The 18742-nt window shown below is 38.6% G+C and overlaps 1 pseudogene; it reads left to right on the forward strand.

Annotated features, from left to right (window-relative positions):
* The first annotated feature begins 2502 nt into the window (after window positions 1-2502).
* Window positions 2503-18619, forward strand: LOC103807866 (annotated as a pseudogene).
* The last annotated feature ends 123 nt before the right edge of the window (window positions 18620-18742 follow it).

Raw genomic sequence — 18742 nt, forward strand, 5'->3', positions numbered from 1 at the left:
AAGGGTTCTTGAAAGAACCTTATGGAAAATTTATTTTAACAGAGCCTGCAGAGTTGGACTTTTAAATTTCAGAGAGTCCAGACCATTAACCCCACTCTTGGGGCTACCCTTTTAAAACAAAAGATACTTCATCTTTTGTAATTCTAGGGGGGATTTAATCATAACTCCTGCAACACCCTTTTTTGCTCCCTTTGTAGAGGAGATGTTCTTGAAAGAACCTTATGGAAAATTTATTTTAACAGAGCCTGCAGAGTTGGACTTTTAAATTTCAGAGAGTCCAGACCATTAACCCCACTCTTGGGGCTACCCTTTTAAAACAAAAGATACTTCATCTTTTGTAATTCTAGGGGGGATTTAATCATAACTCCTGCAACACCCTTTTTTGCTCCCTTTGTAGAGGAGATGCTGCTTTATGCAGAACTCGTGATGAGTTTCTTGCATTTAAACATTTTTGTGCCTTAATTTGAAAGGGTGTCTTACTATGTGGTTTCTCTCACTAGGTGCTTTCATATTCACCTTCTTTCTTTTCCTGGTAATTAAGTATCTCAAGCTAATGGCAAATCACCGGCTGTGCCTCTGCCTAAGCGAGATATCCTGAGTGTAGCTCTAGAGTTAAAGAGAAACAGCTCTGTGCTCTTCACTCTTCTGATCTTACATCAATTCACCAGTTATTATTTCCTCTTGTCAAATGAAGCAATAGCAAAGCTTTGAAATGATGTTGCAGCTTTTCCAAGGAGCAATTTCCCTTACCTTCTCTAGCCTCCGTCTGCCTTTCCCTGTATATTTGATAGTACATCAGCTTCCTCTTGAAATGATCCCCAGTAGAGCACTTCAGCTATTTCAACCAGGGTCTTTCAGAAGGTTTCTTTTTTTAAAATGGCTTCTGCAGCAGAGCTGGGTTATAATGAAGAACAATAAAAGAAGTCCTTCTGCCTTGGAAAGCCAGTCCTGTACTCACTAATGCATGTGGTGAACTCTGTGCCTAGAATATCCCCACTGGAGTCAGTCAGTGGTATTGTTTGCACACATAGTAAGGCAACTGTGTAGGAGCCTGCAAGGTGATGGCTTTAAATCTCACTAGAAGGTAAAAATATATACTTTGCTGTGCAGGAGAGCTTAAACCAGGGCAACTCACATACATTGTCTTATTATTATTATTATCTGTGTTTCTAAAGTGGCTGTTATTTAGCAACATATATAATGAAGAGAACAGTGATGATCTTCCAAAGAATTTCTTTAGCCCACTCCAATACTTGTCATCACTTTGATCTAGGCAATTTCCCAGTGAAACTGAGTGAATATCTGATATGACAGAAGACACCAAGGGCTACAGGATTTAATACTAGCACAGCTTTTCAGATTAATAAATGACATAACCAAACCTCCTCCGGAGTTAGTTTCTTGCTGTTACTGCAGGATTGAATTTGGGTTTAGTTTGCTCCAGTGTTTTTCTGTGATGCAATTGCCTAGGAAAACACTGAACAGTAGTCTTTTGAGTTGATAGGATTTAAAATGTGCATGGCTTTGAAAACAAGGACCAGATAAGGACTGTATCATGAGTCATAATAATGGCCAGCCTGCAATGTGGAGATTGTGGGTGAAGTTCTGTCATCTATACCTTTGCCTCAGAGGAGAAGTTATTCTGCACAGAGTTGTTAGCATTATGCAAGTGGAGCATGAGCAGTGTGTCTTGGTACCCCAAACCTTCAATATATTAATGGAAATCCTGGCAAGGCCAGTATGTGTTCAATGAAGTCCACTATTTTTACAGCTTTTCTGTACAAAATTTTATGCTTAACTGAAAATGACCTAGGATGCAATAAGTTATTTCAATATCACAGGATTTTCCTGAGGGCATTTTACTTGAGGTACAGTACCAGTGCACCATGACAATCCAGAACAGATGGAAAAATGGATGATTGGAAAGCTGGAATGATTTTTGTTCACAGTAACACATGGTGTCAATGAACTGTGCAGTAGGAAGTCTAGGTATGGATCTTTCTGGGTGCTGAATGAAGCAGAGGAGAAATGACACATCTTGGAGTTTTTGTTTCAGACTCTGATCATCTTTTGATATTCACTGTTGTTTTTCAGTTGCCATATAGTAAGATGTGTCTGTAGACAGGGTGGACTTCAAGAGTGAACTGAAAAAGTTTGGAAGACTTTATGAAGCAAAACTTAACAGCTTCTAAAGTACAATATAAGCAAGTTAATAAACATTGTGTAGTAGGTCATAAAATTCAGATTTATATAAGAAAATACTATGTTGTATAAAAACATAGAACAGATGACCTTTCTTTAAAGGCCTCAACAATTTCTCTTTAATGGCAACACAGTATTTGGAAATACTATCTCCTAAATAAACAATGTCATACTGCTTAACTTAAGGAAATGTACAAGCAACAACCTTTGGTAACAAGAGTTTCAGTGTTTGTTTTTCTCCCTTTCTTTTCTCTAGCTTAGTTGCACTGCCCTCAGTGAGTTAGCTTAGCCTTAGTTATGATGGAGAATGAGGCAAGCCAGCTCAAGCGAGACAACATTCATAGTGGATATGAGAAAATTTCTCCTTATTTTAGTGACACACGCTACAAGGCATGGCCAAAGGTGCAGCAGTTCATTTCAGAACAGGCACCAGGCGGCTGATATTGGTGTTGGGTTGTTTGTCACGTTGCTAATGACAGTCTAAGTATACCCTCTCTTTGTATCAAGCAATATCTGTATCAGAAAAGTTTGGAGCTTGTGAAACAGACCGAGCAATCAAAATGGCCAGACTAACTATCAAAACTGCCTCCTACTTTGGTCCACCATTCATAGCTATATGATGACAATTTGACTTTTTCCCAGTATTCAGTAGGTCAGCTAAACTGAGGCACTAGACTGAAGCTAAATTTGTTAAGATGCTAATGTTGTGTATTGAAACAATAATTTTGAAATTTAAAATCTTGTTTTGTTGTTACAACCTGCATTGTGTGTGGCCAGTTTGAAGTAAGTATCATGACACTTTTCTAAGTGCTTCAGGGAACTATGTGTGACAGTTTTTAATTCCTTGAAGGTCTGAGAATACCTAAATGGTAGGAGGGAAGCCTCTGTACTGATCTTAGCACCCACACCAGAAGTGGATACATGCTGGTTGGTGTAAGCATCAAATCGTCGTTTCTAAATGTTTAGGCTAGACTTCTAAATTGTTTTTAGGCCCTGAAATCCTTTCAAGCAACACATATGTGTAATATCCCTATGGCATGGGAACATTCATGAAAGGGAAAAATTACTGAGAGTTGGTCTAATCACACTAACTTTTTGGGTGTAATGCAAACTTTATGATATACTTTTCCCAGTTTATCACAGTCTCAATTCTGAGAGATGTATTCCTACCAGATCTTGGTAGTTTTCACAATGTTTATAACATGAACATATAAAACACACACAAAGAACCAGCCCATTGAATTTTTACCAATGTCACAGACTTTGGACTTTATTAATGCTGTAATTTAAACACATACTTGGCTCCTGGGCTTTGGCCTGCAGAGGCTGCTGGAAATATGTTGTTGTGTCTGTGGCCAGAGATGAGTTTCATGTGAAGCACAATTGCCAAGTGGGGTCTACCTGCAGGGCTCTCCTCTGACCCTCCATCCCTGGGAAACAGACTCTGATTAGAGAAAATCTATTTAATAACTGTGGCTCAGCTTATACTGGAGCCTTTCCCTCCAAAAATGAAAACCAGAAAAAGTCCTGGAGCTCTTTTTGAGACAGTGCTCCTAGGTAGTCCTCTTTCTGCTATTTCTTCTTGGAAAAACAGAGTCTACTCTCAGCCAAGTGCTGGCACTGTTTCACAACACTTCTCTCAGCTGGTGCTGAAGTCAGACATAGGAAGGACTGAGATTGCTCCAGCTTTTCTCTGAATATCTTTCCTTCATTCCTGGGAGGTGGCATTAGCAGTTAATATTAGACAAGCAGTTTGGAGCAGACTTCTATTTGCACCTCAGCAGTGACTCATCTCCCTCTCAAGTGGCATAACAGATTAATGGGGCTGGGAGGCTCCTTCCTGAACATAGGGACCCACACAGGGTTTCAGAATAGGTGCTACGGGATGGCTGTAACTTAGATATATGAGTTAAATATTTGAACAGCTCCAAAATAACTATTTTTCTTTTTTGAGATGAATTAGAGATAAAATTTGGGCTATGACCCAAGCTTAATATTGATGTAAGTGTAGCCATAAACAGGATGTGATCTAAGGTCTGCACAAGGTACAGGTTATTATGTTAGCCCAATGCATTTACCTCCCTGATTTTAAGCTGAACTATGAATTTTATGATGCAAGTGAAAAGGCAAGGTTTTTAAATTAATAATCTACTTTAAAATGCACTTTGTATTAAGATCAAGATAATTCTGCAAAGAAATGATCCAAAATTCAGGTAAGATCCATTTTGCTGCTGACACTAAAGTTGTTGTTACGTGAAGATATCTGCCTTTATTTCAACACAAGAAGTATTTCAAGCAGGGAAGATGTGAATTTCCATGCTGCAGGCTCCATTATGAAAAGGAAACTACATGGAGACATGAGGAAAAGAAATTCCACTGTTGTCATGGTGACAGTAATTAGCAGCAGTTAGAACAGCAAACAATGGATTTAATCATTTGGTCTAATAGTGACTTAATTACTTAGCAGTCTAGTTTGTCTATCAGCATTTCAATACACAGGAATAACTCAATGCAGTGTTACCACTACATGATGCTTTCACTTAGCATTTTGAGTCTATTACAAGCAGAATTGCAGGAGCATCATTACCATAAATATTTTTGATTCCATATGTGGAGGGAAGGCCAAGGTAAATGCTGTCTAGCAGTCTCACTTGAGCACCTCCTGCCATATAAAAGAGAGCATTCTAGACAGAAGAAATTAGTCTGTGCTCATTGCACTGTGATGGTAAAAAATAGCTTTGATTTCACTGCAATTGTATCTTCTTTAAAATGGGTGGAGAATTTCAAGATACTAGGCCAGTCAAGGGTGTACATCATGGCATATGTCAGGAATACATTTTCTTTTGTACAGACACCAAATGTCCTTCCTTTGTCCTCCTCGTTATTTCTTCAGGCTGCTGAAATGGCAAATACCTTCACATCAGTTCTCAAGTTGGTGGAATCAGCATGAAATGGAGACCATGAAGCAAAGGTATGTCACAGCTTGTGCCAGTCTTATGGAAGTGAGTGCTTCAACACTGTTCTGTCCATCACTGGTAAGTTCTACATGATGCCAGTATCCATAGGCCAGACCTTTAAAGAGTCTATACCACTTAGTATGGCATCACAGTCTCTTCTAGGTTTGTGATTTTTCCAGTGACCAACAGAATATTTGGGGTTGGTTAGACCAGGTAAATCTATATAGGTACAAGAAATGTGTACTCTTGCAAAGTCAACAAAAACCTGCAAAATGGGTAAGTCACACTGATGTGAACTCAGGTTTTATTCTAGTCCAAACACAACTAAAGTACCATGTGAAAAACAGAATAGGTGAGACTTGTTTGTGCCTTCTGATATAGCAGAAATTTGAAATGGTATCTCTGTCAGGAAGATCTAACAAAGCTTGCTCAGTATTAAATTCTCCCACACCTTTCCAAACACTGTTTTTATGCCCATGTTCCATGGTTTGTCGGGCAGCACAACTATTTTTGTGTTTATGGAGAAGGATAACCATGACACTGATCCAGTCAGACAGTAACCCAGCAAAAAGAAAGTTTGATTTTAGCTGAATCAGTTGCTGATTTTAGCTGAATCAGTGTTGCTTCACTGCAGAGATCTGCTTCAGCAAAAGTAGGGGATAATGCAGAGAAAGAGCAAGGAGCCAAAGACAAAGCAAGCAGAAGTGCTCATTTCGGTGGGCTGCCACCTTAAAATGTTCATCAAATAACCTCAGATTTCATTTCCTGTAAGATTTTTCCTTTTTGTTTAGTTGCCCTTTTCATCCTAACTTAATGATGGAGGAACTACTTGTCTTTGGCCAATTTGAAAGCAAACACTGAATGGTAACTTTAGCCTTTGCTTTTTTCTCTTTTAAATTTTGATGGCTCTTTTAAATTTTGGGAGTCTTGAAATTACTCAACCAGATTTTAAAATTTGGTATTAAGGATAGATTGATTAAAACTTGGACAATACTGTCAATAAAACAAAATACAGCGCTCAGTGAACTTGATTTTCCTTTTCTTAACCAAAGGAATGTGAAGGTCTCTAAGCCTTGTTAAGTCAAATAAAATGTTCATATTTCATATCTCTTGAAGTTAGTAAACACAGCCACTTCTCCATGTCTCAGGTGACAGTCCTTTAAGTCCTGAAGGACTTTACTTTTCCAGCCCAGGTCCATTTGGCATTTGATGGAAATTCGTGTTTGCGTTATTGTCACTGCAGTGTCATTGTATGGGGATGGGACCCACACTCAGCTACATCATCTGAAAATGTTATGATTTAAGAAACATGACCAGTAGCTAACAACCATCATGTGCCCAAAGGTCATTTGACATTTTCTGCAAATACATTATAAGTAAAGACAAGCCAGATTTGTTGACAAGGGTATGTGAGTTTGTAGGAATGTGCAAAGTTGTCTGACTCAAATGAATCTGTGCTGCAGGAGTACTTGTGAACAGTCTAGAGAAAAGCAGAGTAGCTGGGCTGAGGTTACTGCTGGAGACGCAGAATTAGAGGCCTTCCCATCCAGAGCAAACTGAAAGCCCTGTTTGCATGGCTGTTGTGCAAGAAGCTTGAATCATCAAGGAATCTAGAAGGACACTTGGGCAGCAGCTAGAACTGTGTGGTTATGGACCGTGGCCCTTTCAGCTGTATGATATGGCCACAAATTACAGAGTTATTTCTGGTAAAGTCTTTACTGTCACAGATTGTGCATAAGCCATAGTAATTATCATGTTACCGTATTACTGCTGTAAAATATGGTTCAGATACATTATAAAGTTTCAAATAATATGTTGAATTAATAAATATTGGTATATAGTATAATACTAGTATAACACACATATACTATAATTTGGGTAAGCTCGTGTTCTCAATCTTCAGGAGACTGTCACAGGAGGCAAGAAATTTCTGCAGGTGTTCTTAAGCCAGGTCTGTAGCAGGACATATTGACAAAGAGGACTGTCAGGCACAACTTAGTGATTTTTCCTTGTGCTCAACACCTCTTGTGTAGGCATATATAATGAAGCATTTTTTGTCAGTTCCATGGATAGAATAACCTACGCTGACAAGAAAAAAAATCTAGACATGATGTATCAGCAAAAGTTTAAAATGTGCTGCTTTCAAATGCTTAACTTTCTGTTCCAGGAGACAAATTTGCACTGTGAGTATAGAATTCATTCCACAATGTTTTCACTGCTTTAAGAAAGAAATCATTTTCACTTTCCCAGCGTATTCGTAGCACAATTTTATTTGAGATTTAATATCACTGACCAATAAAAATCATCCCCTTTGCCATATACCAATGGCTTTTTTATTGTTAGCATGCATGATAAAGCCATTGCTGTATTATTGAAATAAGTAGGATTTCTGCCACTTGTAGTAATGGAAAGAGGACTGGAACTCATGTTTTCACTTTGGCTGAGGAATTGTTCTGAATTACAATGCAGAACTGATTTTTTAAAATCATGGCTTTACCTCTGTCAATGTGGCTTTTTTCTTTATGTGGAAAAATCATGTTCTGTGTTAATAAAATCTTGTAGATACTGAGCTCTTGGACTCTGAGATAGACAAGGGATAAGAAGAATCTCTTTCTGTTAATTTAGATATATAACTTCTTTCTTCCAAATGCAAAGGTGAAGACATCATATGTTACTCTCCTATTAGGAGTCAGTAAAGTTATTTTATATTACTGAAATATCTGATCAGACTCTTCAGCCCAGTGCAAACAAAAAGTGTTCATGGAGTGAAGAGCACCAAATGTCTTTCCTTGGTGTTAATACCAATTTGTGAAAATTAACTTTGTTTCAATCTGTGATCTTTTAGTAATGTTGTAATTAAACAGTAAAAGTGAGGCAGACCTAAGGGACATAAATGTCAATAGTCCTTTAATTTGCACTGTCTGAGAAAAATGGTTTGTGTAATTGCAAGTAGTTTAATTCTCAAAGTTTACAAAGTAGGAGAGTCTCTTGGGGAAAAAAAAAGGTAGTCCAAATAAAAGCTTCAGGAAGGATTCCTTACTCTATAAGGTTCTGTGTTTAGGGTAAAATTCAATGAGACACTGAGCAAAGAGAAACCAAGTGTTAGTATCAAATCATATTGGTGTAGTAACAATGAACTTCTGTGCCAACTAATATGGGCCCAATATTGCCCTGCCATCATGACATAATTTCTTTGCCTCATAACAAAACTTCGTATTCCATGCAAGCTGTGGTATTTCTGCATCACGCTGTTCTGTGAGATAGATAGGTATAGCATCACTACCTGCCAGTTCTCCTATATTCCATTTTTCCTAAGGATGAATCAGGATTATATTCTAACAGGTTTTTAACTTTTTTCAACAAAAAGGCACTGTGGTCAGAAAATTACATGCCCTTAAAATTACACTCCCTTAAAAAAGCAATGTTAAAAGTACAACAAGCAATCTGTTTCAGTGGAAAGCAAAGCATAACCAGGTGTTGGATTTCAGGAACTCTTTAATGCCAAAGAAATTGAAAAGAAATCATCAAAACCCAGGGCTATGAAAAATAACATTGCATGGTGTGAAGAACAAAGTCAAGATGACTACAGGACAACATGAACTAGAACTAGAATGAGATGACATGAATATATACAAAGCAAGAGGAAAACAAAAAAGAAATGAGCAAATAACAGATCAGAGTGGAAAGCTGCATTTTTCTTTGGTATCTATGAAAAGGTAATAGTAGTCATCAATAAATAACAGAGTTTTAACCAGAGGACAGGAGTTCGGACTATAAAAGTGACATAGCATCTTAAAGAATATTTGCATAAATTAGGTTGCACAAATGGTTAGAAAATCATTAAATTAATCTAAAACTACTGTGAAATAGCAGATTATATTTAAAATCTCCAGCAAGCAAAGAAAAACAAACATACTACTTGTTTCCTAAAGAGAGAGAAAGGACATCAAGAGGAATCCAGACCAACTTATATTTATGCAAGGATAGTAGAACAAATAATTTAAATAATCTAATTTAAATAGAATAAATTATTTAAACCTACATTGCTTAAACCTACAGAATATTAATGTATTGGAAAACAGCCAACATGTATTTGTCAGGAACAACCCAATCTGTTTGTTGCTTTTGACAGGGTAATAATCCCAATAGACAGGATAGCAGGAGAAGACATGATATATCTTGACTCTCATGCCATAGCTGCAAGCAAAATGCAAAAAACTGAGCTAAAAATATGGCAAAAAAAATTCATTCTTAAAATGATTCAGTGGTTCACTCTCCAAACAGGACACATTGCAAAGGGGATGCTCTTGGGACTCATCCTATATCTGTTTCTATGCAAAGTTTTAATAACTTTGATGGCTGTTAGAGATCACATTGCAAAATTTGTGAATGGTTCCTACACAGGAAGAGTTGGAATTCTTTTGAAAGATGAGATTTGACATGCAAATAATGGATAGTTCTCTGAAATCAACAAGACATACAGAAACCATTGAGAGGGATATATCATGCTCAGCAAGGAGCCATTCAGTGAACAAAGTGACAAATAACAACCAGCCAAGATGGAGCACAGGTCAAAAATGTGCAAGCAGTGTCACGCTTTTACACAATCAGGCAAACACCTGTCTATGTATGGTGTCAGAGCAGTTTCACTGAAGTCAGAAGAATGAGTCACCCTATTGTGCTTCATACTTATGAGATCCCAGGTGGAATATCGTATCTGTTTTTGTGGACCATGCTTTAGAAAGTTTGCAATCTATGTGGAGACGTTTTATATAACTGATGTTTAGAAAATCTAAATTACTAGAACAAGCAGAAGGAATTAGGTTTGGTTAGTCAAGAAAGAAAAAAACTAAAAAACTGAAGGAAACATGATAGTCTTCAAATACATAAATGTCTTTTAGAGAAAGCTGTTCTTTATTCAACAAGAGAAGAAAAAAAATAATCATCTTATCCTGCAGCAAAGGTTATTTACCTCAGACGTTAAGAGGCTTTTAATACAAGGCTGGAGGAATTTGGGTCACATTTGGGCCAAATGTTTAATTCTTCCTTGGAGATGGAAAATAAATAACTTCTATTTTTCTGCATCTATTGTAATGTAAAGGCCACCTGACCTTCTAGAGAAAAATCCAGCAACTCTTCTATAAGCAGTTGCTGTCTAATGTTAATACAGCTTCTCTCACAGCAGCAAACTCTCCTCCCTGGTGGAAGACAGAGGTGCAAAATACTAACAAAATCTGAATTTCACAAGAGGTCTTAGATGCAGAGAGAAATGCCACCCATAGTGGGATTTTCTGGTTTTGATGAGGTGATCCAGAGTACCTCTGCTTCTTCTGAGACATCTGCAAGCCCTGATTTTAGCTTTGGCCTCGCCACTGTTAGTGTTTTATTTAAAGTGAAGAATACAGTTATTTCTTAGCTAGTAAACACAAATTCTTAGAGATGCAAAGAAGCTCCATAGAAGCTGCAGCCTTTATCTCTCATTCCTACAGTTGTTCTCTCTGGATTCATCAGCTGACAGTGTTTGTTGGGGTAAATCTCGCCAACAGTAAGGATTTCTACCTCACTTAACTAAATCAGGATCTTTGCCTTCCTTGCATTGATATTTTCATGCCAGTTATAATAGATTTATCAAACATATCATAAGTTTATTTCCAGTAGATGACACAGTTATCTCAGGATGTATCTTGTGGCCCTCTCTGCTGCTCCAAGTTACTGGAGTGTAGAACTGATGCAAACTCCAAATACACCCATATATTTAGTTTAATTTTCGCAGGAACAACCAGCAGCCTGCTCATCTCTTCTAAGTGTAACAATTTACTTTAGACCACAATATGTGGTCTTATCACTGTCGCCATGTTGACAGTATATCTGTCTTAAATCTCACCTACATGCTCTTAACAAAATGTTACCTGGTTGTAAGGTTTTGACCAGCTATTGGGTGTCAATAAAAGAGGTGACAGCTTCTCATCAGCTGCACAACTGCTCATGTACAGCTGTTTTTCTCTGCTCTCTTATGGTACAGAGCAATGTGGCTGTGGTTGTGGAAGGAGGGATGGCTGGGTAGCTTCCACATGTTTCAGCAGGTTTTTCTGTCACCTGAGAGCAGGCTCCTGAGCATGGGGGGCTTCCACACTGTGCTACCAAAAGCTTATCATCCTGCCAAGTAAGACATGGAGATCCAGAATGGATCCAGAACAGTGTTCAGGCACCTGACCTGGGTCCACATTTAAACCTTCTTTACTAAATAAAGATCCCCAGTGCCAAGATCTTTATTGAAGTTGGTGTCTAGCAAACTATTGCAAAGATTTTGCTTTTTTCTGTTTCCAGTACAACCAAGTCAAACCCATATTTCCATTACTCGGGGATGTGCATCAGTCCTCCAACACTCATGTGCGTTGAGTGGAGCAAACTACCACCATCATCCCTTGAAACCTGCAGCCAAAATGCCCAAGGGAGATGGAAGGGAAGCCTAATCCTATAGACTAACACATAGAAGCAGACCTGTGAGGGAAGGAAAGACAGCAGCTGCCTGCATTACTTCCTCTGTATGCAATGACTGACTAATATAAAGTGAGTGACTAACACAAAGTGAGACTAATATAAAACAAGATTAAACGATGCTTGAGAGCAGACACAGCCATCTCTGAGAGCCCACTGGGTGAACCCCAGAAGTACTGCAGCTAGGGAGACTCAGGCAGTAGCTCCAGACAAAGACACACTGCTCCAGGTGGGAAGAGGGGAGAAGTAATCCAGGGTAGGCACCTCAAGGACGGCACAAAGCAAGAGACAGGAACAACTTGATGAGAACTGCTCCACCTGATCTTACTTAATTACACTCTTTTTCTGTCCTTAATTCTATGCTGCTCTGACAAACATTTCAGAATTGCCTTTAATAAATGCAAAAATAATCCTACTGAAACCACTGTAGCTACTCAGATTCTTAAAATAAAGCATGTGATTCCTGAATCAAGGATTCAATAAGTTCATTAAATTTCATAATTAAGACAATTTTTGTAAAGGCAGCATCCTTATTTCCTAATGTTAACCATAAATGTGCAAAAAATTAAATAAAGAACAAAATTTACAGCTAAGTAATTAAGGAGTTATGTTTTTAATAGGAAAAAGTTTTTCATGGAGACATTGATTGAAGTTTACTCAGTAATCCTTTTAAATAATTCTTTGGTATGTTACTATTTTTCCTCCTCTTTTTATTTTTGATATCACCATAATGGAGAGACTAAAATAATATTTAGCTTAGAACCATGCCTTTATAAATGTTCCAATTGTTCCTATTATTATAACTGACAGAGATAGTGACATCTGAAGTGTATATACAGTATATACAAAAGAGTCTCTGAGATAAAGATTCTGTGATCCTTAAATACTTTCTAAATGTCTCCAAAGGGATTTAACTTCAATAAAGAAATTTGACAGAGAAAAGCAATTTCTGATTACACAGATCTCTTTTTGCCATTTAACAGGGTTTAAATTGAATCACTGACCTAAATTATTAATTTTTTAAATGACTTGTAAAAAAATCAGACAAAGTTGTTGATGCTTTCAGTTTTGTTCTCTGAAGACAGCTGAATGACATAAAAATGTATCTAGCATTGTCTGCTTGTTCTAAATAATCCCTTTTAGTAGGATTAGTCACAGTATTAAATTAAGAGAAGGAGCAATTAATTATATTCTTATGAAATGAAGAAGAGCAGAACTTTGAAATGTTCTTTCCTCCTCACCTTCTCCATTGGAAATATAAAAGTGCATTATGTATTTTTCAGTTATGGAAAAACTTTCAGTCTTCAATTTAAACAAAAGTAGTGGGAATGAGCAGTACATGACACAGGATTAGTCTGGATTGACTTTTGGTACGCTAGGGGAATGTGTTGCCAAAATGAAAAAGATGCTTGAATTATAACAACTTCTAATCCATGAAGCAAGGCCTTGCTGCTGGAAAGAGCTATCAGGGATTTTGGTCAAGCATCTGTGTACAAACCAAACAAATTAATTATTTGTTGTGTGGGCTATTTTGCAATGGTTTGTTTGGAAGTTTGAAAAATTGAATGTGGTCCTGCTGGTCCTCAGCAGCATGGCATGGTGCTGGTTACTATGATAATGTTATAATGATCATTAAAGACCTTCAGGGGTTTGTCTAGCTTTTATTACAACAGCTACATAACAGCTAAAAAGCTCTGAATATTCCTCTGGAAAAAAAGCATGAGGAAAAACTTCCGAAAGAAACAATAGTAGGTAGACAGCTACAGAGGAGAGCAGTGTAGTAACAAACTTGGAGAAAATGACCCCAGATTATTAAGAGAGACTGCAGGGGCTGTGGGAGCAGAAAATATAATCTTGAGAAACCACAATTTTCCATATGTACGTTGTGTAAATGGTACACAGGGGCACAAAGCCTCTTGGAAAGATTAATCTGAGAACTCCCAAAAGGGAAACAACACTTATTGGTCTAAAATGGTACATCAGGCCCACATCAATAAGTAATTGTTCACAAACCACATTCTCCCACTAAATTTAAGGTACCCATAATTGAACCACCTGCTAAGAACAAAAATGCTTTAAAAAATTCACTGCATTAAAGTTTACTACCAGAAAGGAAGAAACTTAAGGAAAATTGGAAGGGAAAGCCAGAAGGGTACAATGCTGGTAGACGAGTGTGAAAGTGCTGCAGGACTCAATGCTCAGTGTATGTGAATGGCACCTATAAAAAGGCTGCTGTTCAACAGATACCTATGAAATTTGTAATTAAAAAGGAAATTATTTGGCTAGTGATAAAGCCTCTTGGTGACACAGAGTTATTCAAGGTTACTGACTGCAAAATGCTGCAAGAAGACACATTCTCATGTGAAACTAATGACTGGGTGCCAAACTGCAGACAAGTACATGTGGATAAATGCCTGGTAATGTGCATAGAAAAATATAACTAATGGTACAGGCATAGTAGTACCCTCTGTTCTTGTTCAGGAAAGAGAGATTGAAGTCATTATCAGACACATTTTCATTGCCTTGAGAAGTATTAGGTCAGTGTTCAAACCTGGTCAAAAAAATAACCAAATAATAAGAACAAAAATGAAAATGCAGAAGAATGGTACAAAATAAATATCTGATGTACCTGTATCTTGAATACTTCATGAAACTCAGGTTTTCTCCATGTCTGGAAGGATATAGTTAAACTCGTAAAGGTCCTTATAATGATCAAAGGTGCAAACTGATTATGTAAGAGGATAGATTACTGGGCTACAGCTCTTTACTTAATTAAATAGAGTGTCTTCATAAAAGAGTCCTAAAAGAAGTGTATACTTCATACTGCTCCTGAGGGAGATAGCATCCTGGAATCCACAAATTATATCAAATGAGTGCATAGGGAGTAAATTTCCAGGATTTCTTGCAACAGGAGAACCACAGGAAAAGATTTAAACCAGAAAGAACCATTTTTAAAAATACATATATATATTTAAGTTGCACATGCATTTCATAGAATCATAGAATCACAGAATTATAGGAGCTGGAATGGACCTTAAAGATCATCTAGTTCCAAACCTCCTGCCATGGGTAGGGACAGATCCCCACTGGACTAGGTTGCTCAAGGACTCATCCAACCTGCCTTTGAACACTGGCAGGGTTGGGGCAGCCACCACTTTCCTGGGTAACCTATTCCAATGTCTCACCACCCTCACAGTAAAAAACGTTTTTCTAATATCTAACCTAAACTTCCTCTCCTTCTATTTAAACCAATTAGCCCTTGTCCTATCATTGCAGCTCCTAACAAAGAGTCCCTCTCCAGCTCCCCTGTAGCCCCTTCAGATACTGAAAAGTTGTTATGAGGCCCCCACACAACCTTCTCTTCTCCGGGCTGAAGAGCCTCAACTTCCTCAGCCTGTCTACATAGGGGAGATGCTCCAGTCCACTAACCAACTTTGTGGCCTTCTCTGGATTTGCTCCAACAGTTCCATGTCCTTCCTATTATGAGGGTACCAGAACTGCACACAGCATTCCAGGTAGGGTCTCACAAGAGCAGAGTAGAGGGGGAGAATCACCTCTTTCGTCTTGCTGGCCACACTTCTTTTTGATGCAGCCCAGAATTCAAATGGATTTCTGGGCTGCTAGTGCACACTGCCTGCTCATGATGAGTTTCTCATTTGACATGTGAATTTGTTTAATCAGAAGTACAAGTTTGTCCAAGAAAGTATCCTTGGATGACTGATCCATCAGTGGCCATTAGAAACAGTTCTCAGGCTGCCAACTGCAGGAGGAAAGGCAAGGGTCACTATTTTTCCCTTCTTTTCTGTACATCTGGTTCTGACTGCTGCCACAGCTCCATGATGGAGCAATATTTGCTCTGACCCAGGATGAATTTCCTCTGCCCTGATATTATTTACCACCTGCAAGCTTCTGCATTTATTACAATCTAGGACAAAGCTAATTTTCATTTAAAGTACCAGACATTATGACCAATGCACTTTTAAGAACCTGAATCCTTCTTTTATAGTGTCCAGATGGTGGGAAATCACCTTAAAATATCTTGAACAGCCAGTGAAATAGTGTTCTAGGAGTGTAGCACTGAAGGACCAGGGAGATCTTATTGTGGTCTTCCAGTTATTAAATGGGACTCATAAGAAAGATGGAGAGGGACTATTAAAACTGAAATAGGGTAGATTTACATTGGATAATAAAAAGAAATACTTGACAATGAGAGTGGTGACGCCCTGGAACAGGTCACTCAGAGAAATTGTGGACACACCATCCTTGGAAGTGTTCAAGGCCTGGATGGACAGGACTTTGAGTAACCTGACCTAGTGGAAGGTGTCCCTGCCCTTTTGGAGTTGTTTTCTGTTCATCTCAAACAAGTGAAACCTACAGGCAGAGCAGCTGAATAACTGAATGAGATCCTATTTCTTCAAAGCTTGCCTTTTCATCCTCACTGAGGCTCTGAATGCATCATTCATTGCAGGGAGAGTGTTTTCCCATCTCAGCTGGACTGCATGCAGTTGTTCTTTTAATTGTAAAATGTCTCTTTTTCTGAGGCAAAATGGATCTGATAGTGAATGGCTGCCCTGACAGGCACAGAGAGGCTGCACACACAGAGTTTCTTCAAGCATTTTCTATGCTTATGTTTCTAGAAAGAATCAAAAGCCCGCACTTATTTTATTTTTGCTTGAAAGAGCCATTATTTCTCTGTGGAAGCCAACACTTCAACAGCTTAACCAAAAGCTGGTTTGTCATTATAACCTGAAGCGGTATGTGTAGAAATATCTGCCCAAACTATAACAGGCATTTTCACTGAGGAAAATAGAAGGTTGGATAAATATCACTAATTCTATAGCTTTTGGTTTTCAGTGTCTTTAATAGGGGCCTTTTCCTTTCCAGCACTGTTACAGGATTGTTTCCTATTTTTATTGCTCATGTAGTATTCATTCGATGTAGCTGAAAGTTTGCTGAAGTTCCTGCAACTTTGCTGGAGTCCCTGCTGTTCACTGAGACCTAATCGACCTCGAAGTTTGTTGTGAATTGTTTCACAGCTGCTCAGTCTGAGAGCAGGAGCCAACCTGCAGCACTGCCATTCAGCGAATTCCTGCCAAAATCTGAGACCAATTGCCCTTTTTGAGGCAAAAATTTGTATTGAAATGAGAGTGAAATGTAAACTGGGTTCTGACTCAAGCAAAACTGTGCTGCTTGAGTTTCATCTCCATAATGATGAGGCGTTTTCCACATCACACATGTTTGTCTATTGGGGGCACCAAACAGGAGTGGGATTATCTAATTATCTGTTTCCATGATATATGTTTGTTAATGGAAGAATTAGACAAATGCTAGTTGACTGTCTTTCACCCATATGTTGATGATTTAAATGTATACCAGGCTGATAGAGACTGTTCATTTTTTCTGCTGAGTTAATGATGTCTGCCAATATAGGAGGAAAAAAGAACAGGCATTTTAACCTAGTTTTAACCTTTTTTAATTGGAATGGTCAGCAGGCTTACTATCATGGCTGTTGTAAGGACCACGTATGTCCTCGGCCTTTCAGAAGTGCTTCTTTCAGGCTGCAAATGAGCATTAGGTGAGGGGAAAAAACATGCCAGGTTGTTTTGCCACTGATCAAGTGGTAGCCATTCGCTGACGAAAAAGGTCTGTTGTGTTGTTTACTGTCAGTCCGAAAGATGCCACCTGTTTCAACATTTCTAAATTCTGCTGTGTTTTTAAAATACGTTAGTGCGTAAGGGACTCTTCAGAGTTAGAGATACTGCAATGTTAGAGATGATAGAGGTAATACAGCAACATGTAGCACCACAGAAGATAAATGTTGTACTCCTGTGGTGCAAACCACTGGCTGCCAGTGTGTCAGAGTCAGTCCCTGTCCTTATACGCCGTATTCATTAGTGCCTCGAGGGATACTTATTCACCTTATCTGTTCTGTTCTAGTGATACACCATTTTTCAATGGAAGAGTGGCTCATGTGAGTGATAAAAGAGATGGCTTGCATCTTGAGAGTAGGAGGCCAGATAATGATGTATGTGTGGGCAATGGAGCAAAAATTGAGAAGATTTGAAAAGCAAGACATCTTTGTTCCTTAGAAACCTTCACCTCCTTCCTGCTCCTCAGGCAATGCTTGCTCACGTGGAGTACAAACATCAATTCTTCACAAGGACAAAGAGCTGGCTTTGAACCAGCCCTGTCATAAGTTGCATGGGACTTCAGAGGTATGCAGGACAGCAAGGAGCTCATCCTGCAGAGGGGAGAAAAAAGTATAGTGCATACCATCAGAGAAATCTCTGAGATGGTCTCTGTCCTCAAGATCACTTGACTCAGTATTAGATTTGGGCAATCAATGGCACCAAGAAGGGCTCATTAGTTACTGCAATTATGGTGTTCAGCTGAATGAATTAAGAAGGGGGAAAAAGTTGGAAAAAAAACCCAGAAAGCACGGCTTTCTGAAATGTACTTCTGACTTTTGTCTACACTGCAAGCTGAGTTTTGAAAATACAACAGTTTTGAAGTGGCTGTTAGAGCTGTGCTGCCTGTGTCACCACAGTGCTCAAAGGCTTTTAGAAGTTGCTATCCAGAATTAGGGCAAGCAACTATACATCTCCCTATGGCTGCAGGTACTCTTCATGGTTGCAGCAGAGTGTATTTACCTGACCTGATTTCACGTCGGAAAGAATTAGCCGTCAGAAAATAACTAAAAATAGACCATCACCCAAACCAAAGACCTTTCTGCCAACCTCAAAGCAAAAGCAGAGTAGGCTCTTGTATGCACAAGAGTCAGTGAGTGTGCCCTGACCATTGCGTAGCCAGCAGCAGGTGGGGCCTGACTGGGGTACTGTCACATTATTAAAGAAAAGAAGCTGTCCAAGCATCATCTTCCTGAGCTACATATTACTCATTCATACTTTGACCACACCCACTAGTACTTGATCACAGAAGAGACTAAAGTGTGGATGATTTAGGGAAAATTCCCTTATTGAAATGCATGGAGAATGTTTAGAGACTTTCTTCCTTTTGAAAGCTCAGCACCTTTGAAAATCTTTCCTGAAGTTTGTGTAGCCTTGGGTTTGTTTTGAGAAGAGCGG

Source organism: Acanthisitta chloris, unplaced genomic scaffold, assembly GCF_000695815.1.
Source record: "Acanthisitta chloris isolate BGI_N310 unplaced genomic scaffold, ASM69581v1 scaffold4658, whole genome shotgun sequence".
Classification (NCBI taxonomy): domain Eukaryota; kingdom Metazoa; phylum Chordata; class Aves; order Passeriformes; family Acanthisittidae; genus Acanthisitta; species Acanthisitta chloris.